The sequence below is a fragment of the Canis lupus genome, chromosome 14 (assembly GCF_011100685.1).
Source record: "Canis lupus familiaris isolate Mischka breed German Shepherd chromosome 14, alternate assembly UU_Cfam_GSD_1.0, whole genome shotgun sequence".
Lineage (NCBI taxonomy): Eukaryota > Metazoa > Chordata > Mammalia > Carnivora > Canidae > Canis > Canis lupus.
The window spans coordinates 5,947,837-5,963,627 of record NC_049235.1 but is presented as its reverse complement, the minus strand read 5'-3'; the positions used below and the strand labels follow the sequence as shown (position 1 = coordinate 5,963,627).

The following is a 15,791-nucleotide window of genomic DNA, read 5'->3' as shown; positions in this document are numbered from 1 at the left end:
GCATCCTATTCAGCAGGCAGAGAATGGGTCCCTGGTAGGTGGGCAGTGCTCTGTGAGGTCTGGGGGCCAGGTTCAATGGTGAAACTAAGTCAGTACAGACAAAACCCTTTTGCTAGGAGCCACTGCCTGGAGCACCATCTTGTAGCTGGGATCAAAGTGGCCACTCTGAAAGATGACCCTACCATTTTTTAAGTCTTGAAGCTGAAGAAACTGGGTCAAACTTTGAGGGGCAGTCTCACATAGTAGCCAAGAGCATGACTCTTAGGAGCCAACTCTGTGGATTTGAATCCTAGGTCTACTGTTTATGAGCTTTAGTTTTCTCATCTGTAAAAGTGGTATCTACCGGTCACAGGTGGTTGTGAAGATTATTAGAGTTAATACTTGTACTGGGGAGGTGAGCATGACCTCTTGGCACCAAGTTAACAAGGGAGTAAAATCAAGTATCACTAAGCATGTATTCTTCTGGATTACAAAGCAGATCCATACATGTGGTTTCATTTGCGACTCACTTGCACTTACAAATAATCTTTATATGGCCCTTCAAGGTATGCAAAGACACTTTCCCCCCTATTTTCTTTGAAGCTCATATTCTCATTTGTTCTTTTACAAATCACACTTCAGCAAAGCTACCAGGCAGGTTGGAAAAACAAAAACAAAAACAAAAACAAAAACAAAAACAAAAAGAAGCTTTAAGGAAAAAAAATTCTGAAGTAAAAATCTCAATGAATAGATTAAGTAGCATTCTAGAATAGCCAGAGAAATAATGATTTAGATGCCATCCACATGCTATCTCTACCTCAGACCTCTCTCCTGAATTACAGACTTTAAAATCCACCCGTCTACCCAACAACTCTATGAGAATTCTAATGGCCATCTCAAAGTCAACATGTCTAAAACAGAACTCCTTGTTTTGCTCCATCCCCCCCCCCAAACTAGGTAAGAGGTAGAATAGGATAAACTCACACACACTGAAATACTGTAGCAGCATATAAGAAGAATAGCTATATCCCAACAAGATGAATGAATTTTATAAACATAATATGGAGAGAAAACAGAAGCTGCAAAAAACTACACACATAATTACATATCTCAAAATACCTTTAGCAATGCACATTTATGTGCTAAGATATATAATATATATATACTTCTTTAAAGAAAGGTAGAAATGAAGTACAGAAAGATCCATAAGTATTTGAGATGTTTTAATTCTTAAATACGTGGCGGCGGTTCACCAGAGCACATTTTTTTAAATTTTGCTTCAGTATTTTACACATAATGTTTCGTATATATAAAATAATCAAATTAAAAAGAAATACAACTAATAAAAATGAATTGTGTTGAAAGTTATGCTTCAAAACAATAAACGAAGAAGCACTGCAGGAAAGTAAATCTTACTAAAAATAGGACTAAATTCATGTATGTTAATAACATTAGTTATGAAATATAATTACTTTATCAAGGATGACTAAAACACACAAGTGGTAGATGGATCCAATGCCAAGGGAAAAAAAAATATCCCGACCAGGTTTACAGGTCAGAACAAATTTATTTATCAGAAATATCTTTCCTATTTTGCTAGGTTCTCTTTGTTAAAAACAAAATGGATTCGCGTTCCTTGCTTAGCGTTTTTTTGTTTTGTGAGCAGACAATCTACGGCCACTAAGGACGAGGATGTCTCCCTCTCCCTGGCCTGCCCCCCTTGAGGCTGAGGTTTGTGTAGGAGAAGCGCAGAGCCACACCTGCATGGTTTTACATTTATTCTTCTTTCCTGCATCAGCACTGACAGCAATTTGTTGTAGCTAGACTTAAAACACGCTTTCTTCTGTCTAAAACATCTAAGTTGTAAGTCCTTTTTTTTTTTTTTAAGATTTTATTTATTTAATCATGACAGACACAGAAGAGAGAAGCAGAGACACAGGCAGAGGGAGAAGCAGGCTCCATGTGGGGAGCCCGATGTGGGACTCAATCCCAACACCCGAGGATCACGACCTGAGACAAAGGCAGATGCTCAACCACTGAGCCACCCAGGTATCCCTAAGTTGCAAGTCTTAAATGAGCCACAGTATAAATGTCTATTTTAGAAGGAAGTGGCCAAACTCAAAGCAACGCTAGGCATGATATGCCTTGTTTATCTATCTGTTTGAACAGGCAGGTATAAAACAAAAAGAGGCCTGTGGATTTCTTGTCCTTTTCAAATAAGAACTGGATCTATTTGAATGGCCAGGGAGGAGAATATAGTTTGATTTAGATTTGGCATGGATTTAAGGGAAGAAATGTCTTTGTAGCTGGTCCTAAATATTATGGTAACTTGGACTGAGTTAGTCTCCAAGGGAGAAGTCGCCACATGTTATAACAGAAGCCACTGGGCTTGGCAAGGAAGGGAATGAAAGAATGGCAATTAAAGCAGTACCATTTCACCATTATGGTGAAGACACGCCGGCCAGGACGATTCCCTGTCCTCTTTTTCCAAGGCTGATCCAATTAAACCATTTGCCCTTTCAAGTCAGCCTTCACCATATTCTAAAGGGTACTGAGGGCTGAGATGAATCTTAATCTCTAATGAATTCTTGAGAACTTTTTCTTCCTTCCTACTAAGAAAAGAACAAATCAACAGATTCAAAAAGAGGAGTGCCAGAAAAAAAGTCTGAGTTTGAGAACATTGCGAAGGTACATTTTTCAAACTTACTTGTTACTTTTGTGGCTCTAATAAGACTGTGTTCCGTTTTGATGCATGCTCTACCACTCCAAATTTAAATTTCAAAAAATTACATTCTTGCTTATATCTGCCTTATTTTGACTGGTCATTCCCAAACATAAACTGATCTACTCTGAGGCTTTCCAAAGCTGTAAGGCAGTGCATTCTGGTACAAAGTAGGCTGTTAATGAATTTTTACTGAGTGAATCTGCATTCTTTCCTGACCTTGATTTGGATATAAATTATAAGACTTTTTATACCAACAACAATGGAGTTTCTAGCCAGCCAGGTTTTTTTTAAGGTGAAGAAAAATTATAAAAGGCATAAATCTTGGCTCATAGATTAAGGATGTACACCGACCCATGTATTTTATGAAACATACAAGCCCAGAGGTGACTCTTCTAGACCATATCATTTGTTTTACAAAGAGAAAAAAAGAAAATTCACACTATTTACTACAGGTCTGCAGAAATCATCACCTACTTGCATGATTAAAGGCAAGAATATAAGGCTAAGTACTGAATGCTGCTTATTCTTATATTGTTTTGTCAAACTCATCATAATTTACTATTTCCAGGAGGAAAGATAAGCTTATATGATGGTGCTGATTACAATATCTAGTTTCCAGCTAGGAGAAGCAAAGGAAATGAACTCTGAGGAAAAAAATGGGACAAAATATAAATGTAAATAACACAGTTTTGGTTTAACAAAGTGGTTTTCCATGTTCTTCATTTGAAAAGAAAGGAGATATGTTAATTAGATAGGTGATAAACTAAGGCGTGTGACTACGTGAGTGTGAGTGTGAATACAAGTGCATCTGTGAGTACAAGTGTGTAAGTGCTCACGTGAGTGTGATATGGGTACGTGTGTGAGTGTGCACGTGTGTGTGTGAATGAGTGCACATGTTAGTGTGAGAATACATGTCAAAGAGAAACAGCAGAGAATGAGAGGGAGATCTGGAGTAATGGAAGAAACAGAGACCTTTAGGGATGTCTTACAAACATATAATTCGACATCTCCTTAAAAAGCATCAATATTATTTAGATATTGTCCTATATCAGTATACAGCACAAACTATAAATTATCAGTCCTGAGTGCTAATGACAGAGATATACATAACATCATTTAGAGGTCTTTGGAAAGGACATTTACTGATAGAGCCATGCAGTACCTAGCTGAAGGCCAAGCTGATAGGCTCATTCTGAAACCCAGAGAAAATATCCTCCAACAGGTGCCTGAGAGCTAACTCCACAAGAGTCCAGAGTACCCCCAACAGATTGCTCTCTCTGGCCCACAGCTGGTTGGTGGTGATCACAGAGAACAGTGAGTTCCATCACTCAACATCCATGCATTAAATACCTACTATGTGTCGGGCAGTTCCCTTGGTAGAACTATGAACTATGAACTATGGTAGTGAACCCAGTGAAGAAAAGTTCCTGCCCTCATGGAGCTTACAGTCTAACAGGGAAGGGTGGAGAGTCTCAGGAAGGTACAGCAGAGAGACTGAGAGCACTGGCTGGTGTCATTAAGATAAAGTTTAAATCCTGCTCTGCTACTCACCTTGAAAACATTCTTGAACTTCCTAATCACTGCTTTCTTTAAATGTGAAAGGCGATGCTAATGTTGAGAAGACTCCATGAGATATGTTTGTAAAGCACCTGTTAAGAGTTCTGGCACACAGAAGGCCCAGTAAATGGCAGTTACGATGGTTATTCCTGTAGAGAACCAAGGGACATACACATAGAAGCTTGCTATCCCCTTCCTCAAAACACATCCCAAATTGCTGAACAAGGAACCAAACCACATCACTACTTTATCACTTTTCTATATGATTTTGGCAAATCAGATGGCCATCAGTGTTTTAAAGCTAGACAGGGGGATCCCTGGGTGGCGCAGCGGTTTGGCACCTGCCTTTGGCCCAGGGCGTGATCCTGGAGACCCGGGATCAAATCCCACGTCGGGCTCCCGGTGCATGGAGCCTGCTTCTCCCTCTGCCTGTGTCTCTGCCTCTCTCTCTCTCTCTGTGTGTGTGTGTGCAACTGTCATAAATAAAAAATAATAATAATTTAAAAAATAAAATAAAATAAAATAAAGCTAGACAGGAAAGTCTAGTTGCTAAAAATATACCCCAATAAGAGGCCCAAATTGCTGCTGTAATGGGTATGTCTTCTGTTCTCAAGGAATTAGCAAGCAGTTATCATCAAATGGCCTCTTAGAACTTACATAACTTATACGCATTTTCTCTTTTGAAATAAACCATATTAGGGATGCCTGATGGCTGGGTCCTGAGATTGAGCCCCGCATCAGGCTCCCTGTTCTTCCACTACCCCTACTTGTGTGTGTGCACTCTCTCTCTCTCTCTCTCTCTCCCCCTCTCTCCAATAAACAAACAAATACATAAATAAATCACTACAATCTTTAAAAAGATAATAAAACCCTATAAAAAGTACCACTACCACAATCAATGTTCTGGATAATGACTCCACAAGGAGAGATGAAGAGCTATGCTCAGGGCATCTATGCTGAGAAGTAGTAGAGTGGAATGGTTAGGAGCACAACGTCTGGAGCCAGGCTGCTTGGGCCCTGAGCACCCTCTATCTCACCACTGTACACCAATGTCCATGCCGTTCACTGGGACTCGTGTTTAAAATCTGTAATATGGGGATAATATCAGATCCTATATTACTGAGTAGTCATATGGATTAAAATCATGAACATCTATAAAGCAATTAGATTAATACCCAATATACAGAAAACATTCCGTAAACGTTAGCAACCATGTTATGTTAGCATAACCTTTAGCAACATAAAGTTACTGCCAAACCCAGTAACTTTATTATCTTGCTACTAAAAACATGAGAGCCAAGTACTGAGACAAGAATTGGACCACACCAGAGGAAACTGAGGTTTTTTTGGCTCTCCCATCAATTTTATGCATCACGGGGAGTACATTTTACATCCCTTCCACTGTTCACTTTCCTCATCTATACAAGCTATATACAAATAGAAGTATAAATATATATGTGTGTGTGAATGTATGTATATACACATGCACATACATATACACTAAGACTGCCTAGAGAGACCTGGTACAGTTTTTCGTTAATATCAACAGCAGACGAGCAATTTAAATGTCTGTATTTTCCTATCTATGATAGTTATGATTCTCAACAACTAAGATGTACGCGTGCTTGCGTGCATGTGTGTGTGTATGAGTCTGTCACCGTATGAAAGTATGGCAGAGAGAAAGATGGAGAATGATGGAGATTTATTTTAAGGAACTGGCTCAGGTGATTATGGGGGTTGGCAAATCTGAAATCTGCAATCAGGCTGGTGATCCAGGGAAGAGCTGTGTGGCAGTCGAGCTGGAAGGCCAACCAGGGACAGAATTCCTTCTTTCTTGGTGGGAGGGGGAAAGGAGGAAGGGCAATCTTTCTATTTTAAGGCCATCAACTGGATGAGGGTAATTATGGAAGATAATTTGCTTTACTAAGAGTCTACTGACTTAAATGTTTAACCTCATCTAGAAATACCTTCACTGTGACATCTACACTGGTGTTTCACCAAATACTTGGTACCCTGACCTAGGCTAAGCTGACACATAAAATTAACCATCACACTATCCTTTGCAAGAGAGATGATGTTCAGGTGGTACTTTGATGTAGGAAAAGCCCCTAGAATGCACAGCAATTTCACTCTCTGAGATCAGATTAAAGGCAAGATATTCAGATGAGGCTCCTATTTTTCTAGAGGTGAATTCTAAACAAAACATATCAAATAGGGGATCCCTGGGTGGCTCAGTGGTTTAGCGCCTGCCTTTGGCCCGGGGCGCGATCCTGGAGTCCTGGGATCAAGTCCCGCGTGGGGCTCCCAGCATGGAGCCTCCTTCTCCCTCTCCCTGTGACTCTGCCTCTCTCTCTCTATGTTTATCATAAATAAATAAATACATCTTAAAAAAACATATCAAATAGATATAGAAGATGATGGCATCGGGACAGCAGGATGAGTGAGGAGAATGAATGCACTCAAGGCCACAGAAGGGACAAGCCTTTAGAACGAGGGTTACAAACAGCACCGTGAGAGCCAGGCACATAACACAGATGAGTGACTCAAACAGGGTGTGGGGTGCGTGGAATGCACAGTGCACATCGCATCCTGAAGAGCTGCCCTACTCTGCTGCTTGCTGCCAAAGCCTCCATTCTTTCAAATCCAGCATTCTTTCTGCAACGGCCCAAGGATGCAGCCTGGCTGGTGGGAGGCTGTCAACTTCCAGTGAGGCGAGGGGGCCCGGTCTCCTAGCTTGACCACTTGTCAGCACGATCTGGAGTAAGTTACCTACAATGCCCTGGGCCTCTGTTTCACTTACATTACAGAATTATTATTATCAACACTCAGGGAATGGTGCCTAAATTGTGATGGCATGTGTGCATATACATTAACGTACAATATATATTATTAGTTATTATAACATGTGTGTTTCCTTCTTTGCTTTTATTAACCATCATTTGTTATCATTTACTGTGCCCAAGGTGCTGCTTTACGACTCGTGTGGTCCTAACAACAACCCAATGAGGTGGGTACTCATTTTACAAAGGAAGCACAGAAAGGGTTAGTTTGAAAAGCAATAGGACACATTCTAGCAAATTCTAGGAGACTGTCAAACAAATACAAAATAGCACAATTCATCATTAGATGCCATAACAGACTCACTTCTCAAGCTACCATAGCCTCTCCTTCTTTTCTTTCAACCAAAATGTGTTGCAAGTGGGGGTGATACTTGCTGCAGTACTTGGTGATTCCCATACACTCCCTAATTTCTGGCCTGGCCATCACCTCCAACACTCCAAGGAGCTGCTCTCTTTCCCAGCATGGTCGACTTTGGGCTCATCCAGGGAAGGTCCCTCACCAGTCCGTTCCTCCTGAGCCTTGCACTAGCGGGGCGCTGCTCAACACCTCCTTCTTTGGCATAGACCTTCTTTGGTCTTCCAAGACTCTGAACTTCCATGTTTTTCCTTTTTGAAAATGTCTCCTCAATCTCCTGCCACCTCTAAACTCCTCTCAGAGGTCTGGCCCCGGGTCCTACTCATTTTGTTCTCATGCTTTTGCTTTTCTTTGCTTGCTAACGCTGTCATGCAGTCCATGGAAATCACATTTCCAGCGCACATCTCATTGCCCAGCTGCTTGCCTCCTCAACCGGTGGTGACTGACCTATGCACTGACCCTCTCTGCTCCAAGTCCAGCCAACAACCTTTGTGACCCCCTCACCTCCAGGTGAAAACCCCCTCATCTCCCACAGCCCGCCTCCGCCCTCCACTTCACCCACCTGCTCTTGTGACCTTGTTCTCTTACCATCCCTTGAACTGCTTCACTTGCGAAATAAAAAATCTGGACATCCCGTTCTCTGGCCGCAACCTCCTACCCTTCATCTCTCATTTCCTGTATTCTCCAATTGCCAGTTACTCAGAATAACCAAACCCAAGCAATTCTCAACTCCAAATCTGACCCTTCCACTATGCCCTCTGGCTAAATTTCAGCAACTACTCAGCTGTCCATCAGAAACTTGCATGTTGGGAGCCTGGGTAGCTCAGTGGGTTATGCACCCAACTCTTGATTTCGGCTCAGGTCATGATCTCATTGGTATATGAGATCGAGGACCACGTTGGGCTCCTCAGGGAGAGTCTGCTTGAGATTCTCCTCCTCTACCCCTCCCCCTACTTGAATGCATGCGTGCTCTCTCTAGTAAGTAAATAAACTTTAGAAAAAAGAAACCTATATGTTGACTTTTATTCCTCTCTCTCATCTTCCATACCCAGCACATCCCCAAATTCCATCACATCTACCACTCTTAAATATCACCCAACCTCTTTCTCCATGCAGGTCACCATCATCTCTCACCCAGATTCCTGTCTCCAACAGTCCCTTATGTGTTTTCCTGCTCCCACACTTGCTTCCCTACAATCTATTCTCCAGCAGACAAAATGGACATTTATTCATTTATTTACAATTTATTTTTAAGTAATCTCTGCCTTCAAAGCAGGGCTTGAACTCACTATATAGAAATCAAGAGTCTCAGGCTCTTCTAACTGAGCCAGCCAGGCACCTCAAAATGGGCTTTCTAAATATGAATCTAATCATGTTACCTCAGTGCTTAAAATTAACCAACACTTCCCTGCATTCTTAAGATAGTTATAATGGGGGGGTGTTGGCAGCACCCAGGTGGCTCAATCAGTTGAGTGTCTTGATTTCTGCTCAGGTCATGATCTCAGGGTCATGGGATCAAGCCCCATGTCAGGTTTGGTGCTCAGCACAGAGTCTGCTTGAGATTCTTTCCCTCTTCCTCTGCCCCCCGCCCCAACTCTAAAATAAATAAAATCTTAAAAAAAAAAAGAAAGTAATTGGATTATTTTGCACAGTTTCTGAGGCATTTCCTGATCTAGCTGCTGCCCATCTCTCTAGCCTTAACTGATATACTCTTACCTCATTCCAGTCATATTATGTCCAGTTCTTCAGATATACTATATTTCTCTCTTGCCTCTGGGTCTAGTACAATCTATTTCCCTTGCCTAAAATATGCCTTTTTTCACTTTATCATGGTACTCATCTTTGGGTGTCCTATCAAGTACTACAACCTCTTCAGAGACCTTCTGCGTCCCCAGATTTGGTTATGTCCCCTGGGTGGCTTTTCTTATTGCAAACCTGCACTTCCCCCTACATTATACTCAACCCATAGGGTGGTGTCTCCCTCCTTAGCCTGCAGTTCTGTGAATCAAGACTGTGGCTTGCTTGTCTCTCACTGTATTCCTCTGCCATGTAGGACTGGTCCAAAGGACACTCAACAAGTATTTACTGAATAAACAAACATGCAGTTGATTCTTAAATTCCGATCCTCCTGACTTTGTCCTGGAGATCAGTTTCCCATCTCTGGTCACCTGATGGACATCTTACCAGCACCTAAACTGTGTGTATACAAAGTAACAGAGATCACCTTCTCTCACATCTGCTCCCTCCCAAACCTAGCAGAATAGAGAGAATACAGGTGTGGAAATCAGGGACCTCTGTAGGGCCCTGTTCTATATCCTATTAGCTGTACAACTTGAGACCAATCTTCCACCACGCCTTAGATTTCTCATTTCTGAAATAAAGACAAAAATACCAACTTTATACAACTAGGATACAATCAAATGAGATGACGTATGTGAAATACCTGACAGATGCAGAGAATTAATAAATAGCACTTGGGTTCTAAAATTTAAAATTAGTTCTCCTTCCATCCTTCCTCCCCATCGGCCAACCTCTGTTACCCCAGCAGTTCTTAAACCTAGTTTTCTCTATTCCAATTGCCTCTCATCTGAGCCCTCTTCCTCTCCTCCCTGGATGGTTTCCCCAGCTCACATGGCTTCCCGCTCTGATTCTCTCACTGGCCCAATGCCCCAACACTGACACTAGATGAAGCTTCTTCTAGGACAGCTTCCACTGTCACTCTCATGACCAGAACTCTTCCACTGCTCCTCAATGGCTTCAGATTAAGTTTAAATCATTTCATCATCTGACATTCATGGCCTTCCCGGATCTGGCCTCAACAGACCTTGGCTGCCTTATCTCCTCATTAGTCACTTTTACACACATGGTTGCCCGGCAACAACAAATCAGGGGCTGCCCACTCCATCCACTGGAATTTCCCATCCCTCTCTATGCCATTGCTCAGCTCTCCTTGGACTTGGATGCTCTCCCTCCAAGGCTTCAAGTCCAACACTACCCTTCTGTCAATGCCCAGCTCAAATGTTCCTTAATCCATAAAGCATTTCTTGATCACCTTGGCCACAGCAGAGCTTTCTTTTCTACAAATGTGTGGTGTATTTAGCTACCTATATGAACACATCTCTCTCTCCCTCTCTCTCTACATTCATTCTGTCATCTGTCCACAGAATCGTATTGCAAGCTCTGAGGGCAGCATCCAGGCCAAGCCCACATGGCCAGGATCAGAAAAGCACCTAGGAAATGGTGGCTGAATGTACAGCCCCACAGAGTCCTACTGAGTAGCACCAGCATCTGGCGTCTATAACCAATCAACTCACCTTCTGAGCAGCTCCTTGAACTGTGCCTGCCACAGAGTGACACTCCACAGGTTAACTGTTAAATGAACTTACCCACAGAGAGATCAACTATTGGCTAGAAGACAGAAATTTTGTCCCCATGCATAAAATCTGAAAGAGGATGTGAAGAAGCCTTTTCTCTCCCATAATACTTAGAAATGACAAGTTTCAGGTCTCCCACAAGCTATTCATCTATTCTCAGCAATAACTATGGCATGTCATGCTTTGGTATATTGAGTATTTCAGAAGTACCTAATTTTAATATGTAACTAAGAATCATTCTTCAAAAAGGTCTCCTTTGGAGAGTAATACAGTTATCCTAAAAATGTCAAAAAATTTTTTAAATTTATTCATAACTTTTTTTTATTTTGTTGGGGAGGAACAGAGATAAAGAATCTTAAGCAGGCTCCATGTCCAGCTAGGAGCTCCACAAAGGGCTCAATTTCACAACCCTGAGGCCATGATCTGAGCTGAAATCAAGAGTTGGATGCCTAACAGACTGAGCCACTCAGGAATCCCAGATATCTTCTTTTTCTTTTAATCCAAAGAAGTTGTGATTATAAGGGCACCTGTGTGGCTTAGTCAAAGTTTTAGAGTACTTGTCAGGATGTAGTGTTAGCTCTGTATACGTCCTTTATCCCACTCAACTGTGTCTTCCAGGTCCATGGTGTGTTCACTTTGGAATCTGCAGTCCTTACTATTGGAACACAGTAGGTGCCTCAGTAAATGTTTACATGAATCAATGACTCAGATCAGTTATTTGATCCTAAGAAGTCTGTTCATCAGACCTAATTACTGGATCCTTGCTAGCCTCAAAGGACAGAGAATTTCACCACAGGGGGTGATAAAAAAAAAGGATGGAAGGCTCTTAAAGCAGTAACAAACAAAAACTTCTAAGTGTGTCTTTGGCAAAGGTGGCATTGCTTATAGTAGTAGCAATTCTTCCCAGGTGACAGGGTACTTTAAAAGGAGGCAAAATTCATTGGCATGTCTGTATGTCCTTTGCTATGTGTGTTAAAATATTCATCGCATTACTTCAAAGTCACACTTTATAGACGTGTTTCATTCAATTCATTTATTTGGTTCCCCTGAAATGAATATAAGACAGATAACCAAATTAGTGTTAAATCACACCTTGGAAACTATAGTTAGCGAAGCACCTTGTCGAATCTCTAAAATTATTACATAAAAACGACGAAGAGACTTCCCCAGCACTGTGTACCCTTCAGTGATTGGGAAATAATCTACTTTTCATTATCATTCAATCATGCAGACTAACGTCAGTCTCCAGAACCTACACACTGCTCTTCCCAAATTCAACAACATAAGCACATCTACAAAGAAAGCTCATTATAAGTTGATGACAAATTGGAAAAAAAAAAAAAAAAAACCTTTAAATAAAATTACACACGACTCACAGTTGGGCTTTCCAAACACTGATGGCTTAAGGGACACCAGATTTCCTTGTCACAGGAGGTACTAAAGGCCAGCATACTCTGGAAAGTCCAAATCTACTGCCTGGGCAAGCTAAACAGTGTGTCAGGACTGAATCTTTTTAAATGACTGTTCACACTTTGCTTAGGTACATAAAGATTGAAAACAGAAACAACCAAAGACATTAGAATTTTTCAGTTGTATGAAATTTTTATCAAAGACAAAATATTACTTCATATTCTCTTAAATATTTCTGAAAACAGCACATATTCCTTCCCTTTCAAGAGGTGGAAACTGAGGCAAGAAAGTTTGATCATTTGGTTAGGGCACTCTACATTTCAAAATAATTAAAAGCCAGGACCCCAAATTAAATTCTCCGATAACCTATTCCTATTAAAAAGGGGCTAAAAGGATTATTGCCCAACTAAAGGATAAACAATGCGAACTATTTCAATGACTGGTCCAGTAAACCTTAGTAGACAACTGAGTAATATGGGCGTCGGTTAACACCCTTGTTCATGGTTTCCCTTATGATGACATGTGTAGATATCATAGTTAACAGGCTGCCTTGATTTTAATAAGAATAGTATTTCTGGGGATACCTGGGTGGCTCAGTCAGTTAAGCATCTGCCTTCAGCTCAGGTCATGATCCCAGAGTTTCAAGGATTGAGCCCGGCATTAGCTCCCTGCTAATCCCTGCCTCTCCCTCTGCCTCTGTCCCTCACCCCCTCATGCTCTTTCTTGCTCTCCCTCTCTCATAAAAAAAAAAAAAAAAAAAAAAAAAAAAAGTATTTCTATACATCCCCAGTGGACAGTTACATGCTGCCATCTTCTGATTGTGCCCAGTGGAGTGTAAAAACTTTTTCATGAAAAAGCAAAATCGATAAAACTAAAATCCCCACTTCATCTGCCAGCAGTGCCCTCAGAAACAAGAGGAGCAAAAACACCAACACAGAGATTACAACACTCTCAAACATAATTCAAGCAGAATTCTAAATGGATAAGCACGTTATAAACTTTTTTTTTTTTTCTTTTGCAAGTGCCTTGCATGCTTATGTTACTATTCATTCTGAGATAGATCATCAATGACCTTCTGGGTCACTGACTAGGGAGAAAGCGGACTATAAAAAAGAGTGGGAGAAAAAATAAAGGAGGGGGTGCTTCCTTCCACTCCAGGCCCCCTACTGCCTTGAATGAAAGAAGACAGATGGTAGCCACCTTCCCCTTTAATTAGGAGGGGCAGCTCAGAAGGGGACAGCCCTGTTCACTTGGCACCATCTTTTAACAAACTGTTTCGATGGTAATGCTCTGCTCATTCCCACCCTTGTTTCAAACTGTTCTCAATCTTTAATTTACAAACCAAATCTCAGTAAATTTTAAATCTTAGCTCTGAGTACATAAAGAAGGTATTTAAAGAAGTTTGCTGAGTCAGTAATTCACAGACATTCACCTAAAGAGCCCAAGTCCTACCACCACCACCTTGAGATAAAATGTGAATTCCCATGAAACAGAAGCCCTAACTTAAATTCACAGTATTCCATGCTAGATTTAGAAATAAGGTCTTTGATCTCTGCTTCCAGTGGCGGACCACAGTTACACCTTACACCGCCTCCTTCTACCTTCTAAGTGTTTCAAGTTGAGCAAAGTCCACTTTATGAGGAAGGAGAATCTAGTTGCAAATCACAAACTACACTGCATTTCCATTTGCATTGCATTTTCAAAGCCATAGAACTTTATATTAAAAATATACTGAACCATGCAAGTGCTCTGGAGCTAGGATCTGATAAAACACAAACAAACAAATAGAAGACAGGGGTCAAGTGTCAGAATTAGGCTGGTGTCCTAAAGTCACCTACACAGGTGATGATGCCTCTTAATTATTTTCTGAAAGCCACACATTTTCTATAAATCTATAAGACATGAACCTTTTTAACGTGAAGGTAATAAACTTCAGTTTCTACTGCCAAGTTTACATCGTTATACGTTTTAGCCCATTCTTATATGAAGTCTTTTTTTTTTTCCCCCACCAACATTAAATAATTTGTATTCCTCAGCTCTTTCCATTTCCTGATAGGCTTTTAAATTACAGCCTCTTGTCCAGGCACCATTCCTGCCCTGTGTCTGCAGTTCCCACAGGAGGACTCCCCGTTTTCACATGTGTCTCATACACACACCCCTTTTGCTTCCTGAAGTGAACTGGGGCTGTTTTCCTAGATGTGCTCCTGGCCACACCACATAAGAAGCTTTGCCCGTGTCATTGTCATTTAATTAATGGCAAAGTTCTTGGACCGTTTAAAAAAAAAAAAAGAACTTTTTGTTTTCTAATTGATAATAAATTCCAATCTCCTGCTATCTCCAACAAGCCAGCCAGCCTAGCGCTAGATAGAGGAAGAGAGACAGAAAAGATAAAAGAAACAATTAGCTTTTTAACAAACTTCATATCCTACTTCCTCAGTGAAGGGGAAAAAAACTTGGCATTTGCCAGATATTGAGCATCTAATATAATGTTAGCAAGAGAAAACATGTAGGAGCGATTGGCTAACAAAGAAACAGACAAAACTTACTTTGTTTTCCAGCAGAGTGAGCAGGTCGGGAATGAGATGAGGGTAATTCCTTCCTCGAGGCCCCTGCTTTCACTTTGAGCGCCGTGTTTACACTTACATCCAGATTTGCTGGGGCACTCCAAAATGCCTGCACTGCTCAGGACGCCCCTTTACAGTTCATCTCAGAAGCCCCATGGACCAGGCGGCGACCTCTGGGCACCACGTGGCGTCACTGCTGTTGCCAGCACACACACATCGGGGACACCCACTTATTACCTCAGGAACCAGGCCACCAGCAGATAACTGCTCAGATAAGTGTCCAGAGTCTCCAGCCTCTAGCATTCTCAGGTTCGACGTTGGAAGATGCATTGAGATGAGCACCACGCAGTCAGCAGTATGGTGTGCCATTAACTTTCTGCTACTTCAATGCCTGCCTAAAGAAGAGCAAAAGGTACAGAGTGACAAGAAATATTTTACTAGTGATTGTGATTGACAGTTACTGTGTACGAGGTCTTATCTTGCTTTCTAAAACTGCATCTAAGAACCCCTACGTCAGGGGCATCTGGGTGGCTCAGTGGTTGAGCATTTGCCTTTGGCAAATCAGGTCGTGATCCCGGGGTCCTGGGATCGAGTCCCAAATCGGGGTCCCTAAAGGGAGCCTGCTTCTCCCTCTGCCGTGTCTCTGCCTCTCTCTGTCCCTCTAATGAATAAATAAATAAAAGCATAAAAAAAAAAATTCCCTGAATCAGAATTATTTTCACTTCCTGTGAAAACTAAAAACAAAGAAAAATTATAATTCTGCTTAAAAATGTTAACCTTACTAAATCTCATCTGCTTAATTTCTTAAAACCCAAAAATGTAAAACAAACAAACAGAAAGCATATAAATTCAGTTTGTTTTGAAAAATTACTTCATCCACATACTGTCCAACTCATAAAAACAAACCTTCCAGCAAAACGGGGCACTTTGACCTTGTTTACTGCAGGGTTTTGAAACCACCAATTCGTAACTCCTGACGTCACTGGA

The 15,791-nt window shown here is 41.3% G+C and overlaps 1 long non-coding RNA gene across 1 annotated transcript in view; it reads right to left on the bottom strand.

Annotated features, from left to right (window-relative positions):
- LOC102155521 overlaps window positions 1-15,391 on the bottom strand; it is a 69,303-nt gene extending 53,912 nt beyond the window's left edge. Inside the window, exon 1 of the long non-coding RNA XR_005369296.1 lies at window positions 14,787-15,391. This is a non-coding gene — a long non-coding RNA (uncharacterized LOC102155521). The remainder of the gene's footprint in view (window positions 1-14,786) is intronic.
- Between the last annotated feature and the right edge of the window lie 400 nt (window positions 15,392-15,791).